This window comes from Monodon monoceros, unplaced genomic scaffold (assembly GCF_005190385.1).
Source record: "Monodon monoceros isolate NGI ecotype Baffin Bay Population unplaced genomic scaffold, NGI_Narwhal_1 Super_Scaffold_3, whole genome shotgun sequence".
In the NCBI taxonomy this organism is placed as follows: Eukaryota; Metazoa; Chordata; class Mammalia; order Artiodactyla; family Monodontidae; genus Monodon; species Monodon monoceros.
The window spans coordinates 39,167,973-39,194,736 of NW_021703780.1; the positions used below are offsets into that span (position 1 = coordinate 39,167,973).

Consider the following 26,764-nt stretch of genomic DNA (forward strand, 5'->3'; position numbering starts at 1 on the left):
CCCACATGCTGTGAAGCAAGTAAGCCCGTGTGCCACAACTACTGAGCCTGCGCTCTAGAGCCCGCGTGCCACAACTATGAAGCCTGCACGCCTAGAGCCCATGCTCTACGACAAGAGAAGCCACCGCAATGAGAAGCCCACATACCGCAACGAAGACCCAATGCAGCCAAAAATTTTAAAAAATCACTGAACCAAACCATTCAGTCAGTTACAGGTACTGAGTACCCACCTCTACTCCTGGTGACTGAAGTCTTGAGAGAAACTCTAGACCAGATAATCAGGATCATTCAACCACAAGGACCAAGATCAAAGAACCCACATTCATAAAAGCAGCAGGATACATGTGTTAAGATGCAAGGGACAATTCTGTCTTTCCTTTGTGAATATGTCTTATTGGTAATAAAAAGAATAACAACAGAATCTACAATTTGAGTGCCTTATTTGAATCAGACTAAGATGGTTGAAATGTCGTCTCATTTAATCCTCAAAGCCTTAATTCTGACTTCTGTTTCATACCTTACTACATTGGCCAGAGCTTCTAAAATACTATTAAGTAGTAGAGGGAAGCCTTGTTCTGTCCTGCTAATGCTATTGGCAGTTAGTCAGAGGTAGACACTCTGTAACATGTAAAGGAAGTATCTTATTTTTTTCCTTTTTAAATGTATTAGAAATACTGTTTAATTTAAATACATTTTTGCATCTATGGATAATATCATAGTTTTTCACAGTGAACCAACTAATTTTTTTTTTTTTTTTTGCGGTGCGCGGGCCTCTCACTGCTGTGGCCTCCCCCGCCGCGGAGCACAGGTTCCGGACGCGCAGGCTCAGCGGCCATGGCTCACAGGCCCAGCCACTCCACAGCATGTGGGATCCTCCCGGACCGGGGCACGAACCCGTGTCCCCTGCATCAGCAGGCGGACTCTCAAACAACTGCGCCACCAGGGAAGCCCTATCAATAGCTTTCTTAATGTTGAGCCATTCTTTCATTCCTGGAGTAAACCTTATTTGGCCATTATCCATTAGGGCCATATCAGTGACTTCTACTTGAGAGTATTTTACTTAGCATTTTCACATCTTCATTCATAAAGGAAGCTGGTCTAAAGTTTTTGCTTTTTGTGCTATCATTATTGGGTGATATCAGTATTAGGTTTAAGTCACAGATCACCTGGGCAGCTATCTACGCATTTCTATATTCAGGAATCACTGACATAGAGCACTAAAATTATAATCACCAGTAAAACCATCTGGGCCCAGAGCCTTTATTACACAGATGTTGGAAGCAGCATTATTTATAACAATAAAATTTTAGAAATAGCCTAAAAGTCCATCAACAGAGAAATGACTATGATAACTAAGGTGGGGACAGATAGAATATTATATACTATTTATATTGCTGTGTAATAAGACAGAATAGAGGTTACAATGTAATGGTAAGGAGAAAAAAGAAAGAAAATTGTAAATATTGTAGAGAAAAAATATATATGAGAGACATTTATCCGGACTGTAAATTGAGTGCACAAGTTTACCCCATCTCCTGTCTAAAGCTGTATGAAGTGAAACAATTCCCACCCTACACCACATTTAATTGATGGACATAAAACAGATAGAGAGATTCAGCCTAAGAAAATAAGAAAAAATGTTATCAAGTAACTGGCAATGTTGAGGGATTCCTAAAAGACAGAAATCAGACAAGGCTATATCTACAGAAACACAACCTAGAAGAATGCCAATTAAAATAATCACATACCACTTTTCACCTATCAGACTGACAAAAATGAAAATGATGACATTATAAAACGCTTGTAAGGATCAGGGAAACAAACACTCTTAAATACCACTGGTATGAATTTAAATTGGTGAGTTCCTCTGGGAAGACAATTCAGAAGCACCCACCAAAACCAAAAATAGGCATTCACTCTGGGCCAGCATTTCCACTTCAGGCACTACCCAACAGAAACACTTGTACACGCGCACAAAGACACATCCTTGTTCAGGACTGATCCACTGTAAGAGTAAGAACTACAAATTTAACGTCCACCTATAGGTAGGGAGTTAAATACCAGGTACCCCAATAAAATGAATTATTACGTAACAGTTAACAACAAAGGAAAGAAAACAAGTTGGACTTTTTTGTCCTGACGTGGAAAGATTTTATAAGATATGCTGTGTTAAAGTGAAAAAAAAGAAGTCATTGTATAATATTCAAAAGATGAGCCCTCATTTTATAAGTACACACATGCACACACACACACATGCACACGCATATACACACACCCTTGGATGGCGATGGGAAGCATGCTCATCCAGTGTTGGCAGTGGTTCCCTCTGGGGAAGGAAGCGTGTGCCGCGGGGGCACCACAGAGTGGTGAAGGGGGACTTTCACGTTCTGCTCTGTATTCTACCACACTATGTAAAACACAGTGAGAATACATTCATGTGGTAGTCTTTTTAGAATTTTTTTTAAGAGGGGAAGGAACCTATGTACAGGGAAAAGAAGAGAAAAAAATGAAATGTTAATAATAAATGGTTGTATATGTGTGACATGGGTCACTTTAATAAGCATGTAAGTATTTGGCTTAAAAGCTTAAGATAAATTTTAAGTGAAAAGAGAGGACATGTGTACTGACAGCTACATTATTTGTTCCTTGTCAACTAAGGAAGCTGGTGACAAGGTCAGGAGCTTGAGTTTCTTCCTGGTGTCCCCATCCTCCACTAAGCTTGGATTCCTATAGCACCTTCCAAATGAAGAGTTAAAAGCAATGATCTCTTTGTCACATTTATACCTAATTTCCTAAACCAAAAATAATATACCTATGCCTGACAATGAATAGAACGATGGAAAGTGAAACAGATCTGGAAAACCTAGGAGGTTACAATTTTCATACCTAGTTTCAAATCGCCCCACAAGACAAAAAATCATCATTCTATTATAAACTAGGTGACACTAAAACCCAAAAACAAATTATTTGCCCCAAATTACAAGCCAAATCAGTGGCAGATCCAAAACTCCCATGTATGGTGCTCTTGGCCTTTGGCCAAACAGGGACTTTGTGATCTAACCGGATGACAAGATGAAGCGACGATGCAGTCATACAAGGTCGCACACAATAGCAAGATGACTGGAATAAACAAGAGGAGTTGGGAAAAAGGGAATAGTAACACTGGTTAAAGCAGCTGGGAGCTCAGGTCTGTCAGCTCCTAGTACTGCATTAGGAATCTGCTACCTCTTCAACCATCTCAATCCAGGTCCCAAAGTAACCTTAAAACTGAGGTTTAAACTGCCCTTGCTTTTAACAAAAAGGCAGAACTGAGCAAGCCCTCTGTCATTTTCTAACTTTTACCTCCATGTCTCCGGTTTAGAGGTGATTAAGTTTGGATATCCCATACCAGCACTAAAACTACCTCAAAACAATTAGAAAAGACAAGGCAGAAAGATAAGCACTTTCCTGCATAAAGCTGCAACTTTCCCAACTGGGTAAGGCCTTTTCCCCTCCTTTTGCTCTAACTAGCATTTCTTCTAAATGCTCATGGGGAAAAATTTGGGGGAATGGGGAATATATTAAATAAAACCTAAATGAAGATAGAGAACTGTCATCTCTCTGCCTGGAATCTTAGCTTCAGACAGGATGGTAGTAACATCCCCCTCCACCCAAGTTTCTTCCCTTTTGGCAGCCCAAGAAAAGAGCTATTTACAATCTAGGCCTTCCCCCCTATCACAGCTGTCCTATTAGGTTTCTCTAAAGCAGTAAGTACCAAAGGGCTGATCACTGACAAACAAAAGCAGAGCACAAAGCACCAAGAGAACCAGGAAAAGAAAAAGAAAGGTACAGGAGATCCCTAAACATTTAGTGCACCATCACCACAGCACTGATTACATTTGACCTTGGACCACAGTGAATTCTTTATGCTGCGCTTCCATACCATATATTTTAAGCCCTTTAAGGGACTCCTTCATGTTTCCCAGAGCACAGCACTGTGCAAGGAACTGCCCAGGGCTACCAGTTTGCAACTTCTAACATTCGGTTTTTCCTAACCTGCGACCCCAGTGTGACACGATCTCTGTGTAGTGTAACAAACCTGCTACTCTCTATCCATTAAAAATGGCAACAATCTCTTGATGGGTGGGACATGTAAGCATACTGCATCTGAGGTATCTTTACATAAAACACAGAGACAGAAGAACCGTAAGTTGGAACCAAAGTGGCCAGTCCACTTTCATCTGTGACTACTCTGTGGGATCAGGACTAAACGATATCCTACAGTGGCTCTTAGCTGTCAGCAAGCTTGCTTCATGTTGTCCAGTTACCTAATTGCTTACTTCACACAGACAAGTAATGGCATCTCAATGGGCTGGCAGAGTGTCCAATCCAGTTCAACTGAAAAAATGTTTAGGCACTACCTTCCATACGCCAGAAAGTTATAGTCTCCACCCTTGAGGAGAGTGGGGAAGTCAGACAAGTAAACAAATGACGATACACTGCATGAATTCTAGGAAGTATGCAAAGCATAGCTCATGCGGAAATGGGAATAAGGGAGGCTTTGCAGACAGACGAGACACTTAAGCTGAGCCTTTAAAGCTTAGATGGAATCAGCCAGGCAGGAGAAACAAGGAGGAAACGCCCAAATTCAAGGTCTCCTGAGTAGTCCCAGCAAACTGGGGCAAGTGCAAGTACCTGTGAGTGGCTGGAGCATGATGGTGAATGCGAGGATGGAGAGGCAGGCAGAGCCCGGTCATGAAGGGTCCCATGGGCCACTGAAAGTTTCAAGCAGGGAATGATAAGATGTAAGTTTTACAGAAATCCTTCTGTTGACAGCTGGGAAGTGGGAACTTAGTGAATTTGTTATCCACCATACTGCTGATGGTTTTAAATATTTCCGAATTTGAAAAAAAATCATTATGCTAAGCATTTGTATAGACGATAGACTGGAAGAAGTGTGTGACTAGATCCAGGGAGCCCAGCTACCAGTTAGCAATTCAGGCATGAAGGACCTGAATAAAGGCAGTGGTAAGGAGCGCTGAGAAAAAAGGATAGATTCAATAGAAAAGACAGGATCTGGTGACCAAATTGGGCGGGGGCGGGTGTGTGTGAACAATTCAGTGGCTAATGAGAGAGTAACTTGAGGAGGAAAACCCGTGTTGCTTTGTTTCGTGATTGTGGCAGTATGAGGCAGGGGAAGGGCGGAGGCACAGGGAGTTTTGTTTTGGATTAGTTGAGGCTGAAATGAATTTGGACTCCCATGTGTAGATGTCCAGTCAGTAGGCAGATGAGGGTCTGGAATACCATGGTTACATGGTTAGTTTAAAATGACAGTGCTCAAATGTTGACAAACATGTATGTTGCCCTTACAACGATATTATAAAGTAGGGAATACATGTTGTTATTTCCATCTTACAGGTAAGAAAACTGAAGTCCAAATGACTTACTGATTGTCATATAGCTAATTAACGTGGAACTGAAACAAAATCCCACGTCTGACTTCTAATGCATATTCCTTCTAGTTTATTCAGGCTCTTGACCTTAACTGTTGAGACAAAACAACTTGGAGGGACTTCCCTGGTGCCTCAGTGGTTAAGAATCTGCCTGCCAGTGCAGGGGACACAGGTTCGAGCCCTGGTCCGGGAAGATCCCACATGCCACGAAGCAACTAAGCCCGTGCGCCACAACTACTGAGCCTGCGCTCTAGAGCCCGTGAGCCACAACTACTGAGCCCACGTGCCACAACTACTGAAGCCCACATGCCTAGAGCCCGTGCTCCACAACAAGAGAAGCCACCAGCCCGCACACCACAATGAGTAGCCCCCACTTGCCGCAACTAGAGAAAGCCCGCGAGCAGCAACAGAAACCCAATGCAGCCAAGTATAAATAAATAAATTTATTTTTTTAAAAAACTTGAAGCTCTGTGGGTCTCCTCCTGCATTAGTCCTTAGGAAGTCAAAGACTCTCAGAACACCAACTCGGAAAAGGGCCTGCTCCATCACTGACCCTGTGAAGAGGGAGCAACGGCAACAAACTTGAGGGGGAAGAGAGGTTCTGGGCAGCTCTCCATCAATTCTTCATTAAATCATTAAGGTCTAAACAGGAGTTTGTCTCATCAGCCTTTTTCTGCCAAAGGCCTTCTCTGTTTTCCTCTTTTAGTTATCCTTGCAAAGGCAGATTTATCTCTGAACCTCAGGAAGGACTGGCAGTTTTCCAACAGAAGGAAACACTGTCCAAAGTCAGTCTAATTTTAAAAAGACTTCATCTTACTCAAATGAATTTGACACGTCCTTACTAAAATGCTTTCTACATAATTAACTGTTGAGGGTAAAAGGAGAGATAATAAGGAGTCTAGGAAACCATTCCCATTGTCAAAGAAGCTTGTGATCTTTGAAGAAAGACACAACTTACAGACATGAAATGATCAGACAAGAAACCCCCAAAACAATGCCAAAGGAATTCTAGTTGACTGGGAAAAACTGAACATGTATTTTTATTTCTGCTCAATCCTGAAACCCACTAAAATGAGAGTAAAAACAAACAAAAAAAGAATACGAGAAGGATAACAGTGAACATAAAATGTCAACATTTTTGGAAGATGAAAAGTAGATAAATTAGCAAAGCTAAGAAAGTGAATCCCTGCATCCAGGGAAGGGGATGCCAATTCACACAAGCACCCTGGGAAGGGTCAGTGATTAGAAGTAGCTGGTGGCACAGGAGACCAGAGATGAGGAGGGGCTGAAAACGAGGACTGGATACAAATTCTGTATGCAGCAGCATTAGCCCACCAGGTCTCCGGTCACATCCAGGGCAGCCAGTAGACTATTACCCCTGCACCCAGGCAGGAGAAGGTGGATTTATTTTGTGAAGAAACTGAACCAGGTGGGCTCTAAACCCAGGGACTTTAGGAACAGCAGAAGTTAGGAAGAGGCACTGTACCGAAAACAAAGGCCCTAAAAGGAAGTTTACATCCTGAAGGACGAGGTTCCAGACCTGCTCACCCACTTGGCTCCCAAAATGCTAAGAGCCCTACCCTCCACTTGCAAACAGAAGGTTAGAAGATTTTTTCCTGTAGAAACCAAATGACTCCACAGAACGGTTCAATAGATGCTGACTTTCAGGGATTCCCCAACAAAGCAGGTGGATTCCTGCCCAAACACCCTAGATAGAGCATACAAAACCCAACCCTGACAAGTTCATCCCACCTCTATATAGACCATCCAATCGGCTTTTTTGGTGTCTCACTTTTAAATTAAAATGACAACCAAGGATCACCATACATTTGAGGAACCATACATTTGAGGAAAGCATTCAACATGAAAAGAGAGAGCACAAAACAAACAGAATAAAGGGACTCTAAGGAACCAAATAAAACTTCAACCAAAAAAGCCTATTATCACACAAGAACTGGATTAGAAAAAATTGGAACAATCAGTGTAAAGCTTTTGGAAATTAAAAAATTATAGTAGTGGGACTTCCCTGGTGGCACAGTGGTTAAGAATCCGCCTGCCAATGCAGGGGACATGGGTTCGAGCCCTGGTCCGGGAAGATCCCACATGCCGTGGAGCAACTAAGCCCATGAGCCACAACTACTGAGCCTGTGCTCTAGAGCCTGTGAGCCACAACTACTGAGTCCATGTGCCACAACTACGGAAGCCCGCGTGCCACAACTACTGAAGCCCATGCGCCTAGAGCCCATGCTCTGCGACAAGAGAAGCCACCGCAATGAGAAGCCCGCGCACCGCAATGAAGAGTAGCCCCCGCTCGCTGCAACTAAAGAAAGCCTGCGCACAGCAACAAAGACCCAATGCAGCCAAAAATAAATAAATAAAATAATTTTTAAAAAAATTACAGTAGAAATATAAATATAAATAAAGAGCTAGATGATAAAGTTCAGTAAATCCTTCAGAAATTGGAACCAAAAAAGAGATAGGAAATTCCAGAGAAAAGATAAGAAAATTAGAGGACCAAGAGTTCCAGAGAAAGAGAGGAGAAAATTATCAAAGAAATAAATTTTCCTAGAACTGAATGATATGAACTTCCAGTTCAAAGAGTCCATCTTATACTTAGTACAATAAATAATTTTTAAAAAGACCCATCCCAAGGCACACTGTGAAATTTCAGAATACATGGGATAAAGAGAATACAGTCTCCAGAGAGGAAAAACAGTTCACATACAAAGGACTGACTGGCATCAGAATTTTCAATAATTTCAAGACTTTCAAGAAGTCTTACTGCTTTCGTTTCTGTAAGCCATAAGACAAAGGAGCAATGCTTTCAAAATTTGAAGGTGAAATGATTTCCAACCTAGAATTCTATAGCAGACAAAGAATCAGTCAAGTATAAACAGAGAATAAAGATATTTTTAGACATGCAGAGTCTTAAATTTTACCTCCCACACACCCTTTTATCAGGAAGTGACTGGAGGATGCGCTCTACCAAATAAGCGAGCAAACCAAGAGAGAAGACAGGCATCCAGGAAACGGGACAAAAAAAGGCAAAGGGAATCAAGTGTACAGCAAGCCTCAGAAATACCCAACCATCGCTGGAGGATGCAGGGCTTTGGCATCTGTGGGAGAAAATAAAACTGACAAGATCAACTGATGGGTCTGCCTGGAATGTGGAAAAGAATATTTAGGGATTTAAAAAGTATGGTTTTAGTTTGGGGATTAAGGGTGAGCTGGACATAGGAAACTCAGAAAACCAACAAGAGAGGCAGAACGAGAAAAAAAAAAAAGGATTGGAGTATATTAATTGGTTCAGCAGGTGAATAATACTAATAGCATAATAATATAAACATTAGATACTGATGTAACTAAAAATTGTGACATATCTGAAGGATGAAGGGGGAGGCAGTGGACCGAGAGAATGCAAGAAAGCTAAACCCTGCTCTTCCATAACAAAGACTGAGAGAGAATGTGTAAAATTTTTAAATCAAGAAACAGCAACATAAGCATAATAATCAGAAATATGGAGGAAACACCTGAAGCTCAGAGCTAAGAGCTAGAAGTGGCTGCTTTCCCAGAAAAGAACTCAGGTGTGTACAAATGCCCCCTGGTAAGGATGGTGCAGAAACGATTCTGACACAACACGTCAGGCTAGACAAGTCCTTGTCAACTATGAAATGTATATTTCTGGTCACCTTGGCTTTTGTGGCCATGAGTTTTGTGTTTCAAACATGTGACGAAAGGCAGTGACTTTGAAGGGTTTATTCCCTTATGAGAGAGAAACACAGTGGAAAGGCAACGCCCCATTTTAACCTCACAGGTGACACAACTCACACAAAAAACTTGGAAGGATGGCCCCCTTTTTCCACAAAGCCAGCAAGGAGCTCTCCCCTCTCCTGCCAAGAACAAGGGTCTTCTGTTTCTAGTCAGTAATCTGTGCACACACAATACCCACCCTCCGCCCACCACACATACACACAAACCAGCAAGTTCCTGGAGAGCAGGGACTGTTAGAAACCTTGTACATTCACGCCAGTAACTGCTATTTTCAACGCCGGTAAGGGGAAGGGGGAATGGGAATGGTGGCAAGAGGGAGCACAGTCTCAACATGGACATGGATATGACAACCTGAGACAAGATACCACCGCGGGAGCGCGCTGCTCTTACTGCGATGCAGTCATGAGGAATAATGTATAATCACATTTTTACAAGCCATATTTCCCTCACCGTTTACACTATTACTTTGGGGGCCCTTATCTTTTATTTGATTCAATTTACCTTAGCCTGGCTTCTTAACACTCCAGCATTCACTGTTTCTGTTCCACAACAGCAGGAAAAGTCACAGAAGTGCTGAACTGCATGAAAATGGTCTCCAGAGTTCAAAATTCTGACTCCTGTCACATCACATGCTCCATGATAGCAAGGACCGTGCCCATCTTGTACCACCTTCCCAAACATGCAAGCACACAGTACAGGGCACAGAGTAAATAGTCAAATATTTGTGGGGAGGGGAAGGAGCAGAAAAGCCACTGTGCTATTCTAGGTTCCTTATAATAAATAAGACCAAGCCACTGCCCTAAAGAACCTCAGAGGCGTAGAAGCAAAAAATTATAATGCAGTGAGATTCGTGCTATAAAAAGAACTGCAAATGCTAAGGGAACACGGGTTACAGCTCGGATGAATGGCATCCGTTCTCAAGAAAAAGGGATGAAAGGGCTCTGCAACCAGGGGGAAGGGTGTGTGATCACACTGCAGCCAAGGTGATCTTTTAAGAGCAAACACTTCCTAGTTTTCCGCACTCCTAATGCAGGCTCTTCTTTCCTAGAAGGTCGGGCTCCCTCCTGCCTCCTCCCCAACCCCCCGTTCCCTCCTGCCTCTTCAACTCCCCTTCAGCATTGAGCAAAGCTCTCCTCCTCAGGGAACTCTTTCCTTTCCTCCCCAGGCCAGGCAGGGCTCTTCATGAGCTACTTGTAGAGCTCCTTGTACTCTGCCTTGATGACAATGATCTCAGTTCAGAGCTCTGTATTTGTCATTATTTGATTGCCTTTCTCACTAGAACACAAGCAACTTCCGGGCAGATCGGAATATGTTATGTTTACCACCGTATCCTCACTGTCAAGAAAGCACTGCACCGGGCACATGCAGTAAGAGAAATCTACACATAAAGGTGTGAGAAATCTACACAGGTAAGAGAAATCTACACATAAGAGCATGAGGGGGCCTAGCTATTTAAAGATGGCTATGGTGAATTACTTTTTTAGATTATGGAAACTATTTCTAAGAACTCAAATATCCTGTCAAGTTATTTTTTGAGTAAAAAATAATGTACAGATTTGTCTAAATATATGTGCAGATTCATATTCTAAGGTAACATGTTACCTGGAAAGAAAAAGCAAGGTTTCTTGTATTGTTCAGTGAGTATATGACAGAGAGAGAGAGAGAGAGAGAGAGAGAGAGAGAGAAAGAGAGAGAGAGAGAGAGTGTGTGTGTGTGTGTGTGTGCGTGCGCACGCAGAAAAGCTTTTAAGAATGATTTGCTCCTTGGCTTGTCAAAGTCCACAGGCTTAACTGAGCTGGGTAGGAAGGCAAGATGCCTTAATCGGTCACATTTGGGGGCAAAGATGCCTCCAACTTAGGGAAACCATAAATCCTGGCTTATATCTGTTGTCCCAGCATAATTATTAACAGAATCCTAGCCTGGACAATAAATTATATGGTCACTTTACTCCATCCAGACTTTGAGACCCTTTTCTTGGTATTTTGAGTCTAAACGGCCTGGAAATAACAGCCAATATTAAATGTTTGCTATGAGCCAAGTATACTTTAAGTGGATTAAACAACTCACTGTTTACTTCCCACCAGAACCCTATAAGGGAACCCTAGGAAACTGACAAGTATGGGGATGAATAACTTAACCAGAGTCACAGAGCTGGAATGGGTGACACTGGTTTAACTCCAAAATCTTAACACTGTGCTATATACAACTTCTTGAAAACCACTCTCTCAGCTGTTTTTTCTCATTCCTGAATAAGATGAATTTCCCACAGCTCATACACTTTCACTTCCACCCTGCTTCACATTCCCCGCCCCTCATTCATTCTGTCTTACTCATTTTTTTCTCTCCAGGGTTATAGGAAACCAATAAAGAGTCTTGAAAGAGAGGCACTATATTCTAGGTAGGAACCGGGTCCCAGAGGGAAATGAATAGAGGTAGTTAACCAAAAGACTCCTATTAACATTTCCAGAAATCCAATTAGCTGACAAATCTTGTTACTTAAGGTAACTACTGAAAGCATCAACATTATAATGAAAGCTACAAGCTGACTGAATTCATTTAATCTTAAAGTATTTAAAGATGATAATTTTGTTGTTTTAAGGAAATTAAAATAACAAAATTTCAAGATAGAAATTAATAATGTAAAAGTCATGTACAACTCCAATGAAATTTATTATCAGATTCTAGGTCCAATACACACCACATATATTTCCTAAATGTCCCAAGCATCACAACAAAAATAGTATTCTGAATGTTGCTAATTTGTAAGCTGAATGTCAAAGATCTAATTTTTTTTTTCACACATGCAACTGACCCATATGAGTGAATCCTGGATTTGACACATTGTATTAGCTACAAAATCTCTAGTAGATCGTCTAAACTTTATATAAAGTAGACATGTCACTTGTCCTATCCCTACCCTGAGAGAGTTGTTTTATGGAATAAATGGGATAACGTATGTGAAAAAAATTATAAACTGGAATTTAAAATATAAGGGTTTGGCATCAATATCTAAAGTGACGCAAAGTATTCTAAAGAATGAGACCAGTGTATATGTGCTGACATGAAAAAACGTGGAAGATATATGAAGTGGGAAATGCACCTGCATAACAGTATGTAGAGTATGATCTCATTTCTGTAAGAACAGTGTATTTTTCTAAGCCTATACTAACATATGGAAGGCTATATACCAAACTGTTGAGACTGATTTGTTCTAGGGGTGAGGCATGTATTACTTTTCAAATAAAACACACACACACACACACACCCCTCTCCTTGACCAAATTTTAGTCAGGCTCCTCTGAACACTCTTTTCAACTAGGCCTTGACTTTGGTCCCCATCCTATCTTTGACCTGCTCAGCCCAGTTTTAGCAAGAATTCTGTTAAGTAAGTTTATCAAGAGTTCTCCCACCCTTGATACCTGATCCAGTTCCTCATCCCCCCTCTTTGATGTCTAAGTCCTTGGCCTGCCTATAGCAAGAATCCTGTTAGGTCAGTTTAGCAAGAATCCCCCTATCCTTGATGTCTCCTCTTAGAAATTTTCCATCCACTGACTCACTCACCCTCCTCTTTGGCCAAAAATCCCCACTGGTCCTTGTTGTATATGAAGATGAGTCTGGTTTCTCTCCCCTATGGCAATACTCCTACTGCACTCGTCTGAAAATCTTCCTTACTCTTTTAACAAGCGTCAGAACAATTTTTCCTTTAACAGCACACACATCCACTTTTTTTTTTTTTTAAAGTCAAGCCAGATCTATTCCAGAAAGATGGGCTTCCAGTTACAAGATTCTTAAGAGAGTTCTCTTAAGAAGGGGTTCTGGAGTAAATTTATTTCTGGATTTGGTCTCCTTTTTAAAAACCCTCCTGTGGTCTCTGATTTTTCCAGCCTCTGCAGGATGAAAATCAATTATTCCCATTTGCTTCTGAATGGAGCTCTTCAATTACAGAGGCTTAAGAACAAGCTTGCCCAAATGACAGCAGTAGCAGTCCCCAGAGGAGGGTACCAAATAGGTCAGTGATTTCAAAGGCTGGTGGATTTTAGAACACATTATAGGAATTGTACAAAATGGTGACCTACTGCTAGTTTAAGTGATGGTGAGATTAGGGAGGTGAATGAGTCAACAGGGGGTTACCAAATCCCAGATAGTCTACATTCTAAAACAGTTCACAAATTTGTCCCTTCCTTTTCATTTCCAAAATCACTGCCTTATGCCTGAAATAACCTCCAAAATGATCTTGACTGCCTTAAGTATCTTCTTCCATTGACAAAATCAAAATACACTCTTTCCAAAATGCAGCAAGTGATCCCCCACCTGCAGCGAACCCCTGCCGTGCCAGGCAACTAGTCCACGGCAAAGACTTCTGATTCAAGCACCATCGTTTACTCTGAAGCAACGCAGCTATGATACAAGTAACCACCCCCTTCTCAGAATAATTTTATTAAGAACCTCCTCTCTGCTTTAGTTCTGTGTAGCCAAGGTGACTTCTGCAAGCAGATTATTTCCTTTCTAACAATTACATCCTGTTCTTGAAAGAAACATGGCAATTATTATTATTTTTTAACATCTTTATTGGGGTATAATTGCTTTACAATGGTGTGTTAGTTTCTGCTTTATAACAAAGTGAATCAGTTATACATATACATATGTTCCCATATGTCTTCCCTCTTGCATCTCCCTCCCTCCCACCCTCCCTATCCCACCCCTCCAGGCTGTCACAAAGCACCGAGCCAATATCCCTGTGCCATGCGGCTGCTTCCCACTAGCTATCTACCTTACTACGTTTGTTAGTGTGTATATGTCCATGACTCTCTCTCGCCCTGTCACAGCTCACCCTTCCCCCTCCCCATATACTCAAGTCCGTTCTCCAGTAGGTCTGCGTCTTTATTCCTGTCTTACCCCTAGGTTCTTCATGACATTTTTTTTTTCTTAAATTCCATATATATGTGTTAGCATATGGTATTTGTCTTTTTCTTTCCGACTTACTTCACTCTGTGTGACAGACTCTAGGTCTATCCACCTCATTACAAATAGCTCGATTTCGTTTCTTTTTATGGCTGAGTAATATTCCATTGTATATATGTGCCACATCTTTTTTATCCATTCATCCGATGATGGGCACTTAGGTTGTTTCCATCTCCGGGCTATTGTAAATAGAGCTGCAATGAACATTTTGGTACATGACTCTTTCTGAATTTTGGTTTTCTCAGGGTATATGCCCAGTAGTGGGATTGCTGGGTCATATGGTAGTTCTATTTGTAGTTTTTTAAGGAACCTCCATACTGTTCTCCATAATGGCTGTACCAATTCACATTCCCACCAACAGTGCAAGAGTGTTCCCTTTTCTCCACACCCTCTCCAGCATTTATTGTTTCTAGATTTTTTGATGATGGCCATTCTGACTGGTATGAGATGATATCTCATTGTAGTTTTGATTTGCATTTCCCTAATGATTAATGATGTTGAGCATTCTTTCATGTGTTTGTTGGCAGTCTGTATATCTTCTTTGGAGAAATGTCTATTTAGGTCTTCTGCCCATTTTTGGATTGGGTTGTTTGTTTTTTTGTTATTGAGCTGCATGAGCTGCTTGTAAATTTTGGAGATTAATCCTTTGTCAGTTGCTTCATTTGCAAATATTTTTCTCCCATTCTGAGGGTTGTCTTTTGGTCTTGTTTATGATTTCCTTTGCTGTGCAAAAGCTTTGAAGTTTCATTAGGTCCCATTTGTTTATTTTTGTTTTTATTTCCATTACTCTAGGAGGTGGGTCAGAAAGGATCTTGCTGTGATTTATATCATAGAGTGTTCTGCCTATGTTTTTCTCTAAGAGTTTGATAGTTTCTGGCCTTACATTTAGGTCTTTACTCCATTTTGAGCTTATTTTTGTGTATGGTGTTAGGGAGTGATCTAATCTCATACTTTTACATGTACCTGTCCAGTTTTCCCAGCACCACTTATTGAAGAGGCTGTCCTTTCTCCACTGTACATTCCTGCCACCTTTATCAAAGATAAGGTGTCCATATGTGCGTGGGTTTATCTCTGGGCTTTCTATCCTGTTCCATTGATCTATATTTCTGTTTCTGTGCCAGTACCATACTGTCTTGATTACTGTAGCTTTGTAGTATAGTCTGAAGTCAGGGAGCCTGATTCCTCCAGCTCCGTTTTTCGTTCTCAAGATTGCTTTGGCTATTCGGGGTCTTTTGTGTTTCCATGCAAATTGCGAAATTTTTTTGTTCTAGTTCTGTGAAAAATACCAGTGGTAGTTTGATAGGGATTGCATTGAACCTATAGATTGCTTTGGGTAATAGAGTCATTTTCACAATGTTGATTCTTCCAATCCAAGAACATGGTATATCTCTCCATCTATTTGTATCATCTTTAATTTCTTTCATCAGTGTCTTATAATTTTCTGCATACAGATCTTTTGTCTCCTTAGGTAGGTTTATTCCTAGATATTTTATTCTTTTTGTTGCAATGGTAAATGGGAGTGTTTTCTTGATTTCACTTTCAGATTTTTCATCATTAGTATATAGGAATGCCAGAGATTTCTGTGCATTAATTTTGTATCCTGCTACTTTACCAAATTCATTGATTAGCTCTAGTAGTTTTCTGGTAGCATCTTTAGGATTCTCTATGTATAGTATCATGTCATCTGCAAACAGTGACAGCTTTACTTCTTCTTTTCTGATTTGGATTCCTTTTATTTCCTTTTCTTCTCTGATTGCTGTGGCTAAAACTTCCAAAACTATGTTGAATAACAGTGGTGAGAGTGGGCAACCTTGTCTTGTTCCTGATCTTAGTGGAAATGGTTTCAGTTTTTCACCATTGAGGATGATGTTGGCTGTGGGTTTGTCATATATGGCCTTTATTATGTTGAGGGAAGTTCCCTCTATGCCTACTTTCTGCAGGGATTTTATCATAAATGGGTGTTGAATTTTGTCAAAAGCTTTCTCTGCATCTATTGAGATGATCATATGGTTTTTCTCCTTCAATTTGTTAATATGGTTTATCACATTGATAGATTTGCGTATATTGAAGAATCCCTGCATTCCTGGAATAAACCCCACTTGATCATGGTGTATGATCCTTTTAATGTGCTGTTGGATTCTGTTTGCTAGTACTTTGTTGAGGATTTTTGCATCTATGTTCATCAGTGATATCGGCCTGTAGTTTTCTTTCTTTGTGACATCCTTGTCTGGTTTTGGTATCAAGGTGATGGTGGCCTCGAAGAAGAATTTGGGAGTGTTCCTCCCTCTGCTATATTTTGGAAGAGTTGGAGAAGGATAGGTGTTAGCTCTTCTCTAAATGTTTGATAGAATTCGCCTGTGAAGCCATTTGGTCCTGGGCTTTTGTTTGTTGGAAGATTTTTAATCACAGTTTCAATTTCAGTGCTTGTGATTGGTCTGTTCATATTTTCTATTATTTCCTTTCTAACAATTACATCCTGTTCTTGAAAGAAACATGGCAATTATTTTTGAAAATATATACTTACAGGTTAGACAGACTGAATTTTGCTGCCTTAAGCTTTTTTGTTTAAACTAATTTTTAAAAGTTATTTCTCCGTAATTTAGTAAGCACTGTAACCACTTCCATTAGTAAAAATAGCTGAACAAGGCGTATTACTTTGGAAAATTAAAACAAAAGAAAAAAAACACACACACACAACAACAAAAAGTTGGTTTTAACTAAGTCCAAGTTTTCTCACTTTCTTTGTCCCTATTTGTAATATGTTTAGATTTAGTTTAATCCCAGAGCCTTTCTCAGAGACTCTATTGAGATCTATATTTAATCAGCCTCCCAAATCTGCTCTATCTGCCAGATTCCTTTTCTAGCTTTCCCAAAAAGGCACTCAGTATCCTGTTCTTGGAATCAATCCAAAAATAAGCACTCATTTTGGATGACTAAGAACCTTAGCAAACACCTGGCCAAAAAGCAAGGCCATGCTACATACATGTAGCATCTACCAACTGAGGAATACAAGACTTGATCAAGAAGGTTACAAAGAAGTTTCCCAAACTGGACAGCTTTCCCACAAATAGCTTTTTGCTTCTCAAATTTTAAATGTACAAGAGGACCGCCATTTACAGTAAACAAAACCTCTATATGGGAAGAAATACAGCTTCATATGTCAAAGAACAAGAGGAAAAGCCCTATCATCTACTAATGGCCTAGAAAATGAAGACATCCAGAAAGCCTTTAATGAGTCTAATAGATGTTGTCTTTTAGTACAATAACTACAACAGAGAGTCTACTATGAGCTAAGTAGCATGCTAGAAACCTAATATGTATTCGCTCTATTTTTCATACTAAATAGTGAAATAAGAACTTGCATTCTGGGCTTCTCTGGTGGCAGAGTGGTTAAGAATCCGCCTGCCAATGCAGGGGACACGGGTTTGAGCCCTGGTCCAGGAAGATCCCACATGCCATGGAGCAACTAAGCTCATGCGCCACAGCTACTGAGCCTGCGCTCTAGAGCCTGCGCGCCACAATTACTGAGCCCTTGTGCCACAACTATGGAAGCCCACATGCCTAGAGCCCGTGCTCCGCAACAAGAGAAGCCACCGCAATCAGAAGCCTGCGCACCGCAACAAAGAGTAACCCCCGCTCACCACCACTAGAGAAAGCCCACACACGGCAATGAAGACCCAATGCAGCCAAAAGTAAAATAAATAAATTTATAAATAAATAGAACCTAAGAGTAAAAAAAAAAAGAATTTGCATTTTATAAACTTTAACACGCTCAGAGAGATGAAACTAAAAAGAGGTGAAGCCACTTGCCCAAGGACACACAGCTACCCTGAAGAACCAGCATGAAAACTTGTTCTGCCTGACCCCTAAATCTATATTACTCGATTTACCACCTACCGAAATCAACAGTCTGATTTAAATAGCTATTGTTTCATATAACCATTCTGTTAATAATGAAAGCCTTAAAAAGTCTATGGACTCTAAAAAGTTCTACAAATATCTCTGTGTTGACTCCTAATATGTATGCCTTTGTGCACACGTATGCTTAGCAATTACTGACAAAAATTTAGAGACTGACTCAAAGCCAAGACTTATTATGCCTCTAAACTGTAATACGAACCAAAAATACCACACTCCAAGCTGGTTCTTTGGAAAGATCAATACAACTGATAAATATCTAGCTGAGCTAACCAAGGGGAAAAAAAAAAAGAGAAGACACAAATTACTACTATCAGAAATGAAAGAGGGGCCATCACTACCAATTCCATGACTTTAAAAAGATAAAAGAATATTATGAACAATATGCCCACAAATTTGGTAAATTACATGAAATGAACTAATTCCTACCAAAATTCACACAAGAAGAAATACAGCATCTGAATGGGCCTATATCTATTAAAGAAACTGAATCGATAATTAATAACCTTACAAAACACAAAGTACCCAGCCCAAATGGTCACATTGGTGAATTCTAAGAAACATTGAAGAAATGATACCAATTCTCTGCAATCTACTCCAGAAAACAGAACCAGTGGGAACACTTCCTAACTCATCCTATGAGGGCAGAATCAACATAACATTAAAACCAGACAAAGACATTAAAAGAAAGGAAAATGACAGACCAATATCTCTGATTCAACATTTGAAAACCAGTTAATGTAATCCATCATGTCAACAGGATAAAGAAGAAAAATCATATAGGATCATAGCAACATATGCAGAAAAAGCATTTGACAAAATCTAACACCCACTCATGATAAAAATTCTCAGAAAACTAGGAATGGAGAGGAACTTCTTCAACTTGATAAAGAACGTCTATATATAAACTTACAGCTAACATCATACGTAACGGTGAGAAACTAGATATTTTCCCCCTAAGATCAGAAACAGGACAAAGATGTCCCCTCTTACCACTTCTATTTAACATGGTACTGGAAGTCCTAGCTAAAGCCATAAGAAAAGGAAATAAAAGGTATTCAGATTGCGAAGGAAGAAATAAAACTGTCTTTGTTTGCTGATGATATAATGTGCTATGTAGAAAATCCTGAAGAAGCAACAACAACAAAAAATCTCCTGGACCTAAGCAATTATAGCAAGATTACAGGATACAAGGTTAGTATACAAAAGTCAACTGTTTTCTCACATACCAGCAATGAACAATTAGAATTCGAAATTAGAATTTGAAAAACATAACCCCATTTACATTAATTAGCACTAAAAATTAAATTATTTATTATAAATCTAACAAAATATGAACAAGACCTATATGAAGAAAATTACAAAACTCTGATAAAAGAAACCAAAATCTAAATAAATGAAGAGGTATTCCATGTTCGTAAATAGGAAGACTCAACATTAAGATATCAATTCTTCCCAACTTGATTTATAGATTCAACACAATCCCCATAAAAATCCCAGCACGTTATTTTGTAAATATCAACAAAATGATTCTAAAGTTTATATGGAAAAGCAAAAGATCCAGAATAGCCAACATAATATTGAAGGAAAAGAACAAAGTTGGAAGACTGACACTACTGGACCTCAAGACTTACTGTAAAGCTGCAGTGATCAAGACAGTGTGGTACTGGTAAAAGAAAAGTCAAATAGATCAATGGAAGAGAATACAGAGCCCAGAAATAGACCCGCACAAATCTGGTCAACCAACCTTTGACAAAACAGCAAAGGTAATTCAATGGAGAAAGGCTAGACTTTTCAAAAAACGGTGCTGCAACAACTGGACAACCACATGCAAAAAAATGAATCTAGACATAAACTTTATACCTTTCATGAAAATTAACTTAAAATGAACCATAGCCCTAAATGTAAAATGCAAAACTATAAAACTTCTAGAAGATAACACAGGATAAAATCTAGGTAACTCTGGGTTTGGCAATGACTCTATAGATACAACACCAAAAGCACAATCCTTGAAAGAAAAAATTGATAAGTTGGACTTCATTAGAATTAAAAACTTCCACTCTGTGAAAAACACTGTTAAGAGAAAGAAAAGACAAGCCACAAATTGGAAGAAAATCTTTGCATAACACATATCTGATTAAGGACATGTATCCAAACATACTAATAACTCTTATAATTCAACAATAAGAAAACAGGGACTTCTCTGGTGGTCCAGGTAAGACTCCGCACTCCCAATGCAGGGGGCCCAGGTTCGATCCCTGGTCGGGGAACTAGATCCCACATGCATGCCGCAACTAAGAGTCTGCTGCAACTAACAGTCTGTGTGCAGGATTCCCCTGGTGGCACCGTGGTTAAGAAACCGCCTGCCAATACAGGGTACACGGGTTCGAGCCCTGGTCCAGGAAGATCCCACATGCCGCAGAGCAAGTAAGCCCGTGCACCACAATTACTGAGCCTACACTCTAGAGCCCACGGTCCACAACTAGTGAGCCTGTGTGCTGTAACTACTGAAGCCTACACACCTAGAGCCCATGCTCCGCAACAAGAGAAGCCACCGCAGTGAGAAGTCCGCACACCATAACAAAGACCCAACGTAGCCAAAAAAAAATTAAAATAGATAATAAGACAGATCAACTGTTCGATGTGGAAAGGTTTCCAAAACATAAAAAAAAAAAGTCTGCATGCTGCAAACAAGTAGTCTGCATGCCGCAACAAAGATCCCACATGCCACAACTAAGACCTGGCAGAGCCAAAATAAATAAAAAAAATATTTTTAAGAAAACAAACAACCCACGAAACAAAAATCAATATACAAAAATCTTTTGCATTTCATACACACTAATAATGAATTATCAGAAAGAGAAATTAAGAAAACAATCTCATTTACAATTGCATCAAAAAGTATAAAATATCTAGGAATAAATTTAACTAAGAAGGTGAAAGACTTGTACACTGAAAACTACTTTAAGACACTGATGAAAGAAACTGAAGGCACAAACAAATGGAAAGATACTCTGTGCTCATAGATTGGAAGAATTAACATTGTTAAAATGTCCATACTACCCAAAGCAATCTACAGATTCAATGCAATCTCTATCAAAATTCCAATGGTTTTTTTCACAGAATTAGGAAAAACAATTCTAAAATTTGTACAGAACCACAAAAGACCCCAAATAGCCAAAGCAATCTTGAGAAAGAAGGACAAAGCCAGAGGCATCATACACTCTGATTTCAAATTATTATAAAGCTATAGTAATCAAAACACAATGGTACTGGCATAAAAACAGACACACAGATCAATGGAACAGAATAAGAGAGCACAGAAGTAAACTCACGTATATATGGCCAATTAATTTATGACAAAGGATCCAAGAATATACAACGGGGAAAGGACAATCTCTTCAAAACTGGTGTTGGGAAAACTGGACAGCCACATACAAAAGAATGAAACTGAATTTCTATCTTATACCATACACAAAAATTAACTCAAAATGCATTAAAGAGTTGAATGTAAGACCCAACACCATAAAACTCCTGAAAGAAACATAGGCAGTAAGCTCCCTGATGTTGGTCTTGGTGATGATTTTTTTGGATCTGACACCTAAAGCAAAGGCAATAAAAGCAAAAATAAACAAGTGAGACTCATCCAATTAAAAAGCTTCTGCACAGGGACTTCCCTGGTAGTCCAGTGGTAAAGAATCCGCCTTACAATGCAGGGGACATGGGTTCGATCCCTGGCCAGGGAACTAAGATCCAACCTGCCATGGGGCAACTAAGCCCATGCGCCACAACTACAGAGCCCACGCTCCCTGGAGCCTGCAGGCCACAACTAGAGAGAAGCCCGCGGGCCACAACAAAGAGCCCGAGAGCCACAACGAAAGATCCCACATGCCTCAACTAAGAGCCAACGCAACCAAAAAAAATTTTTTTTTATAAATAATAATAAATCTTTAAAAAGAAAAGCTTCTGCACAGCAAAAGAAACCATCAACAAAATAAAAAGGCAACCTACTGAATGGAGAAAACATCTGCAAATCATGTATCTGATAAGGGGCTAATATCCAATATACAGAAGAACTCATACAATTCAATACCAAAAAAAAATCTAATTAAAAAATGGACAGAAGATCTGAATAGACATTTTCCAAAGAAGACATACAGATGGCCAACAGACACGTGGAAAGATGTTCAACACCACTAATCATCAGGGAAATGCAAATCAAAACCATAATGAGATATGACTTCACATCTGTCAGAATGGTTATTATCAAAAAAACAAGAAACATCAAGTTTTGGCAAGGATGTGGAGAAAGGGGAACCCTTGTGCACTGTTGGTGGAAACGTAAATTGGTACAGCCACTATGGAAAATAGTATAGAGGCTCTTCAAAACTTACTGTGGTGATCATTCCACAATGTATGCAAATACTGAATTATTATGTGTACACCTAAAGCTAATATAATGTTATATGTCAATTATACCTCAGTTAAAAAACAAAGAAGGAAAACAAACCCGATTTTAAAATGGGCAACGACTGGGCTTCCCTGGTGGCGCAGTGGTTGTGAGCCTGCCTGCCAATGCAGGGGACGCAGGTTCATGCCCCGGTCCGGGAAGATCCCACATGCCGCGGAGCGGCTGGACCCATGAGCCACGGCCGCTGAGCCTGCGCGTCTGGAGCCTGTGATCCGCAACGGGAGAGGCCACAACGGTGAGAGGCCCGCGTATCGCAAAACAAAAACAAAAACAAAAAACAAAACAAAAAAAAGGGCAAGGACATCCCTGGTGGCGCAGTGGTTAAGAATTTGCCTGCCAATGCAGGGGACACGGGTTTGAGCCCTGGTCCAGGAAGATTCCACATGCCGCGGAGCAACTAATCCCGTGCACCACAACTACTGAGCCTGTGCTCTAGAGCCTGCGAGCCACAACTACTGAGCCCGCGTGCCTAGAGCCTGTGCTCTGCAACAACAGAAGCCACCACAATGAGAAGCTCGCGCACGGCAACGAACAGTAGCCCCCGCTCAACAAAACTAGAGAAAAGCCCGTGTGGAGCAACGAAGACCCAATGCAGCCAAAATTAAATAAATTTATTAAAAAAAAAAAAAAAAAGAATCCGCCTGCCAATGCAGGGGACACGGTTTCGAGCCCTGGTGCAGGAAGATCCCACCTGTCGCGGAGCAAGTAAGCCCATGCGCCACAACTACTGAGCCTGCGTGCCACAACTACCGAAGCCTGTGCGCCTAGAGCCCGTGCTCTGCAACGAGAAGCCACCACGATAAGAAGCCCACGTACCACAACAAAGAGTAGCCCCTGCTCTCCGCAACTAGAGGAAGCCCACGCTCAACAACAAAGACCCAACGCAGCCAAAAATATATAAATAAATTTTAAAAAATAAAATGGGCAAAAGATCTGAACAGACACCTTACCAAAGATATACAGATGACAAAGAAGCATATGAAAAGTTGTGCTACATCACATGTCATTAGGGAAGTGCAAATTAAAACAACAATGAAATATAAGTACGCACCTATTAGAATGGCTAAAATGCAAAACACAACAGCAAATGCTGGCGAGCATGGGAAGCAACGAGACTCATTGCTGGTGGGAACGCAGTGAAAACAGCCAGTATGAAATCTCGCTTGGCAGCTGCTTACAAAGCTAAATATAGGTTTACCACATGATCCAGTAATCGTGCTCCTAGGTATTTACTTATATGAGCTGAAAATTTATGTCCACACAAACACCTGCACATGAATGTCTATAGCAGCTTTATTCATAATTGTCAAAACTTGGAAGCAATCAAGATGAACTTCAATAGGTGAATGGATAAACTGTGGTATATCCAGACAATGAAATATTGTTCAGTGATAAAAGGAAATGAGTTAACAAGGCAAAAAAGACATGGAGGAACCTTAAACGCATATTACTAAGTGAAAGAAGCCAATCTGAGAAGGCTATACATACTGTATGATTCCAAGTATATGACATTCCATTAAAGGCAATACTACAGAGACAAAAAAAGATCAGTGGTTGTCAGGGGTTCAGGGGGTTTTGAGGAAGGATGAACAGATGAAACACAGAACATTTTTATGTCAGTGAAACTATCTCGTGTGATACTGTAATGGTGGATGCATAACATTATGTATTTGTCAAAACCCAAAGAACTGTACAATACCAAGAGTGAACCCTGGGACTTCCCTGGTGGTCCAGTGGGTCCAGCGCTCCCAATGCAGGGGGCCTGGGTTTGATCCCTGGTCAGGGAACTAGATCCCACATGCGGCAACTAAGAGCCCACATGCCGCAACTAAGACCCGGCACTGCATGCATGCATGCGTGCATGCATGTATGCGTGCATGCATGAATGAATGAATGAATAAATAGAGTGAACCCTAACAGACTTTAGTTAACAATAACATATCAATGTTGGTTCATCAATTACAACAAATGTACCACACAGTCAAGATGTTAATGCCACACACACACACAATATTAGTAATATGGGAAACTGTGGGGGTGAGGGAGAGAAGGAACATAGAGGAACTTTCTACACTTTCTGGGCAACTTCTCTACAAACCTAAAGCTGCTCTAAAAATGAAGTCTATCAAAAAAAACCCACACTCCCTAAAAATGAACACTAATGCCAAGAAGTAACAATGTACAATGTATAATCCAAAACATGTGAAGAAAAGAATCAGTGCAGTATCAGGATGAACCAACAAGAGTGGCAGAATTTAAATGCAAGTCAGGATCCTAACCTTCCATCAGCTGCTTGCAGGCTTCAGTTCTCAACTGAGGGATCAGTCAAAGAAAAGTGGATGCAATTACACAAAATCAAAACATTAGAGATAAAAGAAACTGTGAAGATCACCTACCCCACTCACTCACTTTTTAGATTGAGAGCATGAAACCTAAATGTTTAAACTCCTGTCTTAGCTCCTAGAAGCCAATAGATCTCATCTCTGTTAAGCTACTAACCTCAAATCTAGACCATAAACCCAAGAGACTTTTTGAGCTCTAGCCACTTGTAATGACTGTTCATAGCAATCTCCAATTACTCTGTCATGTGCTGCTAAGTCATGAGTTGTTCTAGAGAGAGCTGGTAAAGTAGAGAAAAATCTCCCTTGGAATCTAGTTCCTCAAAGAAATAAGAGATGGCCAAGGTGTGGCCTAGTGCTCAGAAGACACCAAAATATTTTCACTGAAGGATGGCATGAGAAATTGCCCCTGACTACTAAACTACTCCCAAAGGACTATGAAAGGAAATGAAACATAACAAGCTCCAAAAACTAAAGGCAACCACAGTGCTTAAAACCCCTCTGCACGCAAAGGTTACAACTAGGACAATGTTATTCAGAATCTAATACTTTGTAGGCTAGGGATATTATGAAGCTCTAATGTAATGTATCACTTCTAACAACCACAACAACTATAATGAGAACAGCTCCTCCAAGAGCCAGTTCTCAATTCAATTCCCCCGACTCCATACAGGGTGTGGTCAGTCCCATTCCCAGCACAACTTGACCACGTCCCTCTCAGGTTTCCTAGCCCAGGTCACACACTCTGCTGCTTCGTGACATCTTAAAAATGTCTTTAAAGAATGAGTAGCGGACTTCCCTGGTGGCACAGTGGTTAAGAATCCGCCTGCCAATGCAGGGGACACGGGTTTGAGCCCTGGTCCGTGAAGATCCCACATGCTGCAGAGCAACGAAGCCCGTGCGCCACAACTACTGACCCTGTGCTCTAAAGCCCGCGAGCCACAACTGCTGAAGCCCGCATGTCAAGAGCCCATGCTCTGCAACAAGAGAAGCCACCGCAATGAGAAGCCTGCGCGCCGCAACGAAGAGTAGCCCCTGTTCACCACAACTAGAGAAAGCCCGCGCACAGCAACGAAGACCCAACGCAGCCAAAAGTAAATTAATTAATTAAAAAAAAAAAAAAAGGATGAGTAGCTGTCAATTTTAAAGAATGACTAAAGTTATACCAGGAATGTCAGGAGTTTTGAACATCAGAGAATCTGATGTAGCCATTAACTAGATTAAACAAGAAAAACCATATGTCCCTTTCATTAGATATAAAATACTTTATGATTCAACACTCATTCATGATAAAAACTTCTTCAAATTAACTAATGTCAATAATATATTCAATGGAAAAAAACAAGTTGCAGATATGTATCACCATTAAAACAAAAATGGAATAAATTTGTCTAAGCATGGTAAAAAAGAAATCTGAAAAAAATATACATAAAACTGCTGGAAGGACTGAAGGGAGGAAGAGACACTATGGATTGTTATATTTGACTTTTTCGATTGTGAGGATGTATTAGTCTAACAAATTTAAAATGATATTTTTGTTTTAGAAAAGTTAGACTCAATAGTACGCCTAATCATGGCCCATTTAACTTTATATCAAACGTACAGAAAAGACCATCTACTAAGAATCATCAGGAAAAAAGTATTTCTCAATTATATAGATCAGTGCAAATTAAATCATCTCTCATTTCCATTTTTCCTCCAAATCCTCATCCTCGTCATATGTGTCACATGCAGCCTCCCACAGGCGCCTCAAGGATAAAGGTCATACCACGTATATTGCCCTGAACACTGTGAACATTGATTAAATACATTTTTCAAGAGAAACAATGTGAAACAGCACATTCCAGGCTTCTTGGATCCGTCTTCAGGTCA

General features: G+C 40.3%; 1 protein-coding gene across 7 annotated transcripts in view; it reads right to left on the bottom strand.

Annotated features, from left to right (window-relative positions):
- ANKS1A (ankyrin repeat and sterile alpha motif domain containing 1A) overlaps window positions 1-26,764 on the bottom strand; it is a 187,845-nt gene that overhangs the window by 113,367 nt on the left and 47,714 nt on the right. The gene's annotated exons all lie outside the window — the stretch shown is intronic.